General features: G+C 44.2%; 1 pseudogene; it reads left to right on the top strand.

The window, feature by feature from the left end:
- Positions 1–2247: 2247 nt before the first annotated feature.
- Positions 2248–2900, top strand: LOC112876714 (annotated as a pseudogene).
- The last annotated feature ends 5439 nt before the right edge of the window (positions 2901–8339 follow it).

Raw genomic sequence — 8339 nt, 5'->3', positions numbered from 1 at the left:
GCAAGGAACTTACTAACGAAGCTTTATTCCTCCGAGGTGGCTATCGAGTTGGAGTAGGACCGAGGCAATCCGGCTCCTCTCCTAGCTTGGCTCTCACCTTACACTCTCCCTATTCTACACTAAGGTAGAGCAACAACACTAAGAACTCTTCTTCTCTCCAAGGATGGTGTGTCTTGAATGGAGGTGTGGGATGCCTTTTACAGGCTTTCAAGGTCGGTTCTTGCAGCGTAGCTTGTCTTGTAAGTAGGTATGACAGTCGATGTAAGTTCCACGTGAAGTTGGACACGTGGAGCTTCAGAGGCCGGCCTCCCCTGGCTCCTCTTAGCCCTCCGTTGCACCGACTCGCTGATCAACATGTGCATGCTCTCCAGGATAGCGGGTTTGAGCCTGAAACCATGGTAGTCGGTGCATGTGGGTCCATCAATCCATGGCTCAAGCCTTTCGACCGTAGGATGTTTTCCTTGATGATGTGCCGGTCAGGATGGCTTGCACTTGTATTTGTGTGCATGCAGGTGCAATTTGGGCCTGAAAGGCCAGGGTGCCAAGCCGGCCGGCCTAGGAGAGGCCGGTCGGCCTGGGTTTTCCCCCAATTTGGCCAATTTTTTTATAGTGAGCTCATGGAATCAAATAAACACTTAAACTAGTGGAACTCATTAGGGTAAATGATCTTAGCATGATTATGGCCATGAAAATATGAAATCACTAGATGGGACAACACAGCCATGCGACAAGAAGCATAGTAGAACTGAAGGCAACATTATAGTTATAGTCATTTTAATGTGTGTAGAGAGAGAAAGGGTCAACATCACTAATTATTATATACTGAGCACTTTATTTGAATTATATAAATATTTTTCAATCACTGTCATTGCAACCCTTGAATATTAGAGTTCTCACGAATAAGGCAAATGTTGAGAACAAAATTTTTGTATGATGGATGTTACCTCTTATTTCATACATTCATACAAATGTATATATTTTACAAATATGTTTTGTCTAGCCAAAAGATGTTCATGCTTCCATAAGCGGTTGACATTATTGGTATAGCGATGAATAAAACTTGGAGCACCAAAGAGTGACATTGCTAGATAGAACGCTCATAGATTGTACCTGTTAGACCCAGGAAGTCGCTCATAAGAAAGTATTGAACTTTTTGGCCAAAGAGTTCAATCTAATCCTTTAACCTAACATAAAAATAAATTAACGATATATGTACCACAACGATCTATGTAGCTAGCATGATGGGGAACAACACATGCTCATAAACCAAACCTCACTATGTATAATTTTTCTATTACATATTTGATTGACACGTTATCATGAAATGAGGCTAATAATTTAGAACAAGGAATAATTGCGCTTACCATTGCTTTCTGCCGACTCATCAAAATCTATGATTCAAACTCATAAAATAACTGATCGAACATTTTTCATAATAGGGGTAGCATATATGGCCGGAGTTCTGATTGTCTCGACAGCCACATATCGCACCCAACAATTGATTGGAAATATGATACTTTTTTTGGCGCCAACGACACATGTTGTTGTTGAGCAGTGACGAAATAAGTCCCTTGGTAAATGAGCAAAAAAAATCGTGAAAGCAAGCTTTATTTTTTATGGTAGTTTGCAAGCTAGAAGATCTGATCCGTTACACATTTTAAGACACTATTTAGCTAGTGCGCACAAGATGTACTCCTTAGAGCTGTCTTGCGTAAGTAAATTATTATAGGTTCTTGTGTATTTGCTCATTAGTTAATGGATAACTTCGCCAGGAACTAGTGTGTTAACCCTTTTATCCATGAGTAATGGCTCTTGGAACAGATACTATCCGAGGTAGATGACAAATTGAGCTCAAAATGACTTGGGTCCACATCAGCAAATCACAACTTTACTAACTCACCATAAAGCGGAACACATATTTTTGTGCCTAAGGCTTTCCCATGCTTAGAGGTGAACCAAAGGTGATGTTGTCACTCCTATATCAATGAAATGCCAAAAGCAAAAGGTTGCCTTCTGCTTGTATTAAGTGCAAGTTGTCTTGCCAACACATACCGTTAATCCAAGTGGATTTATCACTAAATGTCAAAATCGACTAGATACCTTGTCATCTCTAGCTTATCTGGATAACAATTTGCAAGGCACAGGCAACAAACCATGCAAAATCTTCAAGGACTCTCATGTGTATAAATAGGTCCCAAATATGCAGGTAATCAATCACTCATACCATTCTGACAATTTAGCAACTTTGAAATTGAAACCCACTAACTACCTCTTAGCTAGCAAGCATGGCAGCCAAGATATTTGCTCTCCTCGCACTCCTTGCTCTCTCAGTGAGCGCTACTACTGCGGTTATTATTCCGCAGTGCTCACTAGCCGCCGCCGCTACCACTATTCCACAATACCTCTCACCTATCGCAGCCGTCGGATATGAGCACCCGATTGTGCAGTCCTACAGGCTACAGCAGGCACTTGCAGCCAGCATCCTACCATCATCGGCAATGTTCTAACAACAACAGTCAGCCTTGTTGCAGCAGCAATCTTCGGCTCATCAGACTGTACAGAGCATCACGGCACAGCAACAACGTGTTCTATCACCGTTCAGTCAACTAGCCGTGGCGAACCCCACCGCCTACTTGCAACAACAGATGTTCCTCCCATTCAACCAGGTAGCCGTGGTGAACCCAGCTGCCTACTTGCAGCAGCAACTCCTTCCATTCAACCAACTAGCTATTGCGAACTCTGTCGCCTCCTTCCAGCAACAACAGCTGCTGCCAGTCAACCCATTTGCTGCGGCTAGCCCCGCCGCCTTATGGCAACAACAGCAGCTAGTCAACCAACTAGCTTTGACGAGCCCTGCCGTCTTCTGGCAGCAACCCATCGTTGGCTCTACCATCTTCTAAATTACTTATGAGTTGTACTTCTGTAATAAAGTTTGCATGCCGACGTGTATGACTCCTCGGAAATAAGAAAAGTAATGGTTGAGACTCTAAAGTCCTATCTGTGTCCAAATGTGTACCGTAATTGTTTGTGCCATACATTTGAAGCTGCGGAATATACTATATATCGTACCTGTTAATCCATACTTGATTAAGTATATACTACAACACATAAATTTTTTGAGGCAGTTCGGTAGCTCCGGAAGTCCATTCATCACTAGATGGGACAACGCAGCCATGCGACAAGAAGCATAGTAGAACTGAAGGCAACATTATAGTTATAGTTATTTTAATGTGTGTAGAGAGAGAAAGGGTCAACATCACTAATTATTATATACTGAGCACTTTATTTGAATTATATAAATATGTTTCAATCACTATCATTGCAACCCTTGAATATTAGAGTTCTCACGAATAAGGGTCTGTTTGGATCCTTTGGCAAAAGGGCAAATAGCAAAAAATTTGCTCTTTTTTTCCATTTGGACCCAAACACCCTATGGCAAAAGGGAAACAGCAAAAACATATGGCAAAAGGGAAACAGCAAAAACAGCAACCCTATCTCGCATCCCGCCCGATCCCGCATCCGCCCGACCTCCACCAGTCCGCCGCATCCACCCGATCTCCGCCGCGCGGCACCTCACGCCGCCGCCCGGCGCTCGGCCCCGCCGCCCGGCGACCCCGCCGCCCGGCGCGTGACCCTGCCGCCTGACCCCGCCGCCCAGCCGCCCGCCGCCCAGCCACCCGACCCCGCCGCCCGGCGCGCGACCCCGCCGCCCGCCGCCTCCGCCGCCCGACCCCGCCGCCCGGCGCGTGACCCTGTCACCCGACCCCGCCGCCCGCCGCCCAGCCACCCGACCCCGCCGCCCGCCGCCCAGCGCCCGACCTCGCCGCCCGCCGCCCGACCCCGCCGACGCCGCCAGCGCCCGACCCCAACCGCCAGCGCCCGACCCCGCCACAGTGCCGGCCTCCACCGACCCCGCCGCCAGCGCCTGCCTCCGCCTCTCCCTCACGCCCACCGCCAGTAGCAGCCACTACTCCCTGAGACCACGCCCACGTCCTCACTAGCCGAGTCCACCGCCACAGGCGCATCTCTTCGGCCTCCGCCTCCGACGACCCCAAAAGCAGGACTGGAGATGGCCGGATTTGGGGCTGACGGGACCTGGGATGTCTTCTCCCAGCCCAAACAGTACTCCCCTGACTAGGGATTTGATTTCTACTCCGACGATGCGGCCCGGACGCCGGTCTCTCGTCTGGGCATGGAAGGTCTCGCCCTCAACTCGCAGCCGGAAGGGTGGCCCTACCTGGCGAGGTACCAAAGCCTGGTGCAGTCTGACGGCGGGAGCGGAAGCGACGGCCGCAAGAGGCCCATTTGTTCCCCTCCACCGCCCCGTGGCACAGGAGGCCCGATCCGCACAGTTGGCCTTCGCAAACCACGCGGTCCAGGTCTGTCATCCAGCCGCGGCTGAGGTGGTGGGTTGCCACCTGCCTCGGTTGCTCCCGGTGATCCTTCTGGTCCTCGGCATGGGGCCAGCGACGGGACCGAGCTAGAGGATGACGAGGACGTGCAGGAGATCGTTCAGGTATCGTGATGGTTTGTGCTTGATGGTTGATCATTGCTATTTGAGGCTGCCGACTTGGTTGCATATTAGGTTGAAATCAGTAACATACTAATTAAAACGAGAACAAAAAGAAACATGGATCAGGTCCAATTCCGGCTTAATTCATAGGTTTTGATGATATGGCATGTTCACCTTTCTTAGTTAATATTTCTACACTCAGTAGTTATGGGCACTTTATAATAGAACTGTACCCTGGTTATTTAGTTTCAACCTTCTGATGGATATAAAGTTTCCAATGCATGAGTAATCAATGCAATGGTTGGAGCTGATTCTTAGCTCCGATGGAATAAGATTGTACTGCATACTAACTGTTGTATTGGGCTGCAAAGCAAGATTTATTTTTCTTCTTCATTCATCAAGCTAAAGAATCAAGACAGCATATTTTGAAAGAGTAGGGCATTTTTTTTCAATCTCACTCATGAATTAATATCATCTGTTGCTACTATGTTACTATCTCACTCATTAATTACAGATGCTTAATAATACTATGTTCTTATTGTTCTTTTCTATGTTATATATGCATGCCATGTCCTCGTCATGCATATTGTTGTAGATTGACAAAAGAAAAAAAACTATTGCAAAGAAAATTGACAAGGCAAATTGGTCGAGTCTCAATAATACTGTGTTGCTTCAACTCCTCTCTGAGCAAATAGGGTTGGGCAATTACAACAAAGGAATCATGTCTAGAGAGGGGTACAGGCAGCTTTGTGCAAAGTACCATTGCGCAACAGGCTTAAGGCATGACACGAAACAGGTCAGTGGGCGAATTAGGACTCTAAAGCAGATGTATGGGTTCATAAAAGATATGCACACTGACAGTGGTTTAGGCTGTGATGACCAAGGATGGCCTACTGCAAGCAAAGACTGGTGGGACACAAAAACAAAGGTAATTGTCCTTGCATTTCAATTGTGCAGAATTGAATTTTACTTAGCCATTCTAATTGTGTGTTGTTCTTTTTTTCTCAGGGATGTCAAGAATTCAAGAAACTGAAGTGGGGACCTCCAGAATATTTTGATTTGCTAGAGCACTGTTTCCATGATGTAGCTGTTGATGGATCGAGTGCATTTGTTCCTGGCCAAGAAGAGGATGAGGCGCTTTATGAAGATGAGGCACAGGGAAATGAGGAAGAGGAAGAGGAGCTTCAAGGAACTGAAAACAGCCCTATGAGTTCCATCGGGCATAAAAGGGTTAGCAGTACAAGCACTAGGCCTACTGCAGATAGTCCTATCAAGAAGAGCAAGAGCCCTATGTTGAAGGTGATGAAGCAATACCTTCACATGTCTGCTAGGCAATCAGCTGAAAGGAATCTGTTTTTGAAGAAACTTGGGAACAAACAAAAAAATGCTGAAGTAAAGTTGGAAGCTGCAATTAAAAAAGCACAACAGTTGGCAAAACAAGCTGGGTTAGATGAAAGTAGTCCAGAGTTTTATGCAGTCTCCCATATCTGCAAAGATGAGGCACTAATGAAGTTTTTCATTAACATGGAGACATCAGAAGTAGGGTGGCATTCCTGAGAAGATATTGCAAGGAAAAAAATCTAGATTAGTGTACCATATTGATGTAATAATTGTGTGTGCAAACCATGTGTGTCACTGGACATTTGTGTGCCTGTTCTATTTGTGTTGAACAATATCGTTGTCTCATATGTTTATGATCCATTACTGTTTGTTGTGTCATATGTCATTATCTCAGTTGTTTCTTGGTCCATTACAATTTCAGGTCTCACATAGCATTGTCTCAATTATTTACTAATGCATTACTGTTTGTTATCTCACATGAATTGGATGGTCAGTTGGATTCAAGTGACGAAGAGCTGCTGAACTTGTTACAGGAGGACGCTGAGCATGAGAAGCAAGTGATGGAGACGATCTTCTTTTTTGGTATGTATCATGACACTTATATGCACAAAAATAAGAGGAGGACAGCCCCTGAAAGTGGTCAAGAGTGGGTGATGAGGAATTTAGCTGATGAAACTGAATGTTACAAATTGTTTAGGATGACACCACCAATGTTTTATAAACTACATGACCTGTTAGTGCAATCTTATGGCCTCAAGTCAACATCAAAGTCTAGTAGTATAGAGGCCGTAGGAATGTTCCTTTGGATGGTTGGTGCATCTTAGTCAGTCAGACAAGTAGATAATCGACTGCAAAGGTCACTAGAGACAGTGCACCACAACTTTGGAAAAATTTTAAAATGCCTTGTCAAACTAGCTGCTGATATAATTAGGCTAGTGGACCCAGAATTCAAGACAATACACCAACGGTTGCAATGTCCGAGATTCAGGCCACACTTCAATGATTGTATAGGGGCAATTGATGGAACTCATGTGGAAGTTGTAGTGCCAAATGATAAAAAGGTTCAATATCTTTGTCGAAAGGGGCACACAACACAAAATGTGCTTGCAGTTGTAGACTTTGACATGAGATTCACATTTGTGCTTACTGGATGGCCAGGATCAGTGCACGGCATGAGAGTATTCAATGATGCCATCAACAAGTACAAAGAAAGGTTTCCACACCCACCTCTAGGTACAATACCAATCTGTGCAACAAGTACATGACATGTGTTGTTTTATTATTGATTTTCTTACTAATAGAAAATTAATTTTGTAGGGAAGTACTACCTAGTGGATTCGGGATATCCAAATCGTGCAGGTTATCTTGCACCTTACAAGGGGACAAAATACCATATACCAGAGTTTCGTAATTCCACAATGCCCAGAGGTACAAAAGAGACCTTCAATTTTGCTCATTCTTCACTTAGAAATGTCGTGGAAAGGGCCTTTGGAGTTTTAAAAATGAAGTGGAGGATGTTGTTGAAAGTGCCAAGCTACCCACCGGCAAAGCAAGCCCGAATAATTGTAGCATGCATGGCATTGCATAATTTTATTAGAGAGAGTAAGCTCATGGATGAACAATTTGATCGTTGCGACCGTGATGAGCACTATGTTCCAGTTGAGGCATCAATGTCACAAACACATACACGGGACACGGGACGATTGGATGAAGATTGCAACATGAATGAATTTCGAGATCAACTAGCCAATGCTTTGTACAATAGATAAACTTTAGAAGTGCAAATTTGTGTACTTTGTATGGAACTGTATGAACTTTGGATAAATAATTATATGCACTTTGGTTTGGACTGTATAAATTTTGGATTGTCAATTTTATGCACTATGTATGAAATGGCGGGAAAGAGGTGGCGGGAAAGGGGATAGGAGAAGGAGAAAAGGGGTTTAAATGAGCTTTTGCCAAAACTTTTGCCATTTGGATCCAAACATCCCTAATGGCAAAAATTTTGCCACTTTTGGCAAATGGCAAAATTTTTGCCCTTTTGCACTTTGGATCCAAACACTACCTAAGGCAAATGTCGAGAACAAAATTTTTGTATGATGGATGTTACCTCTTATTTCATACATTCATACAAATGTATATATTATACAAATATGTTTTGTCTAGCGAAAAAATGTTCATGCTTCCATAAGCTGTTGACATTATTGGTATAGCGATGAATAAATCTTGGGAGCACCAAAGAGTGACATTGCTAGAGAGAACGCTCCTAGATTGTACCAGCTAGACCCAGGAAGTCGCTCATAAGAAAGTATTGAACTTTTTTGCCAAAGAGTTCAATCTAATCCTTTAACCTAACATAAAAATAAATTAACGATATATGTACCACAACGATCTATGTAGCTAGCATGATGGGGAACAACACATGCTCATAAACCAAACGTCACTATGTATAATTTTTCTATTACATATTTGATTGACAATGTTA

This window comes from Panicum hallii, chromosome 9 (genome assembly GCF_002211085.1).
Source record: "Panicum hallii strain FIL2 chromosome 9, PHallii_v3.1, whole genome shotgun sequence".
Taxonomy (NCBI): Eukaryota; Viridiplantae; Streptophyta; class Magnoliopsida; order Poales; family Poaceae; genus Panicum; species Panicum hallii.
This window is presented reverse-complemented; position numbering and strand designations above follow the sequence as displayed.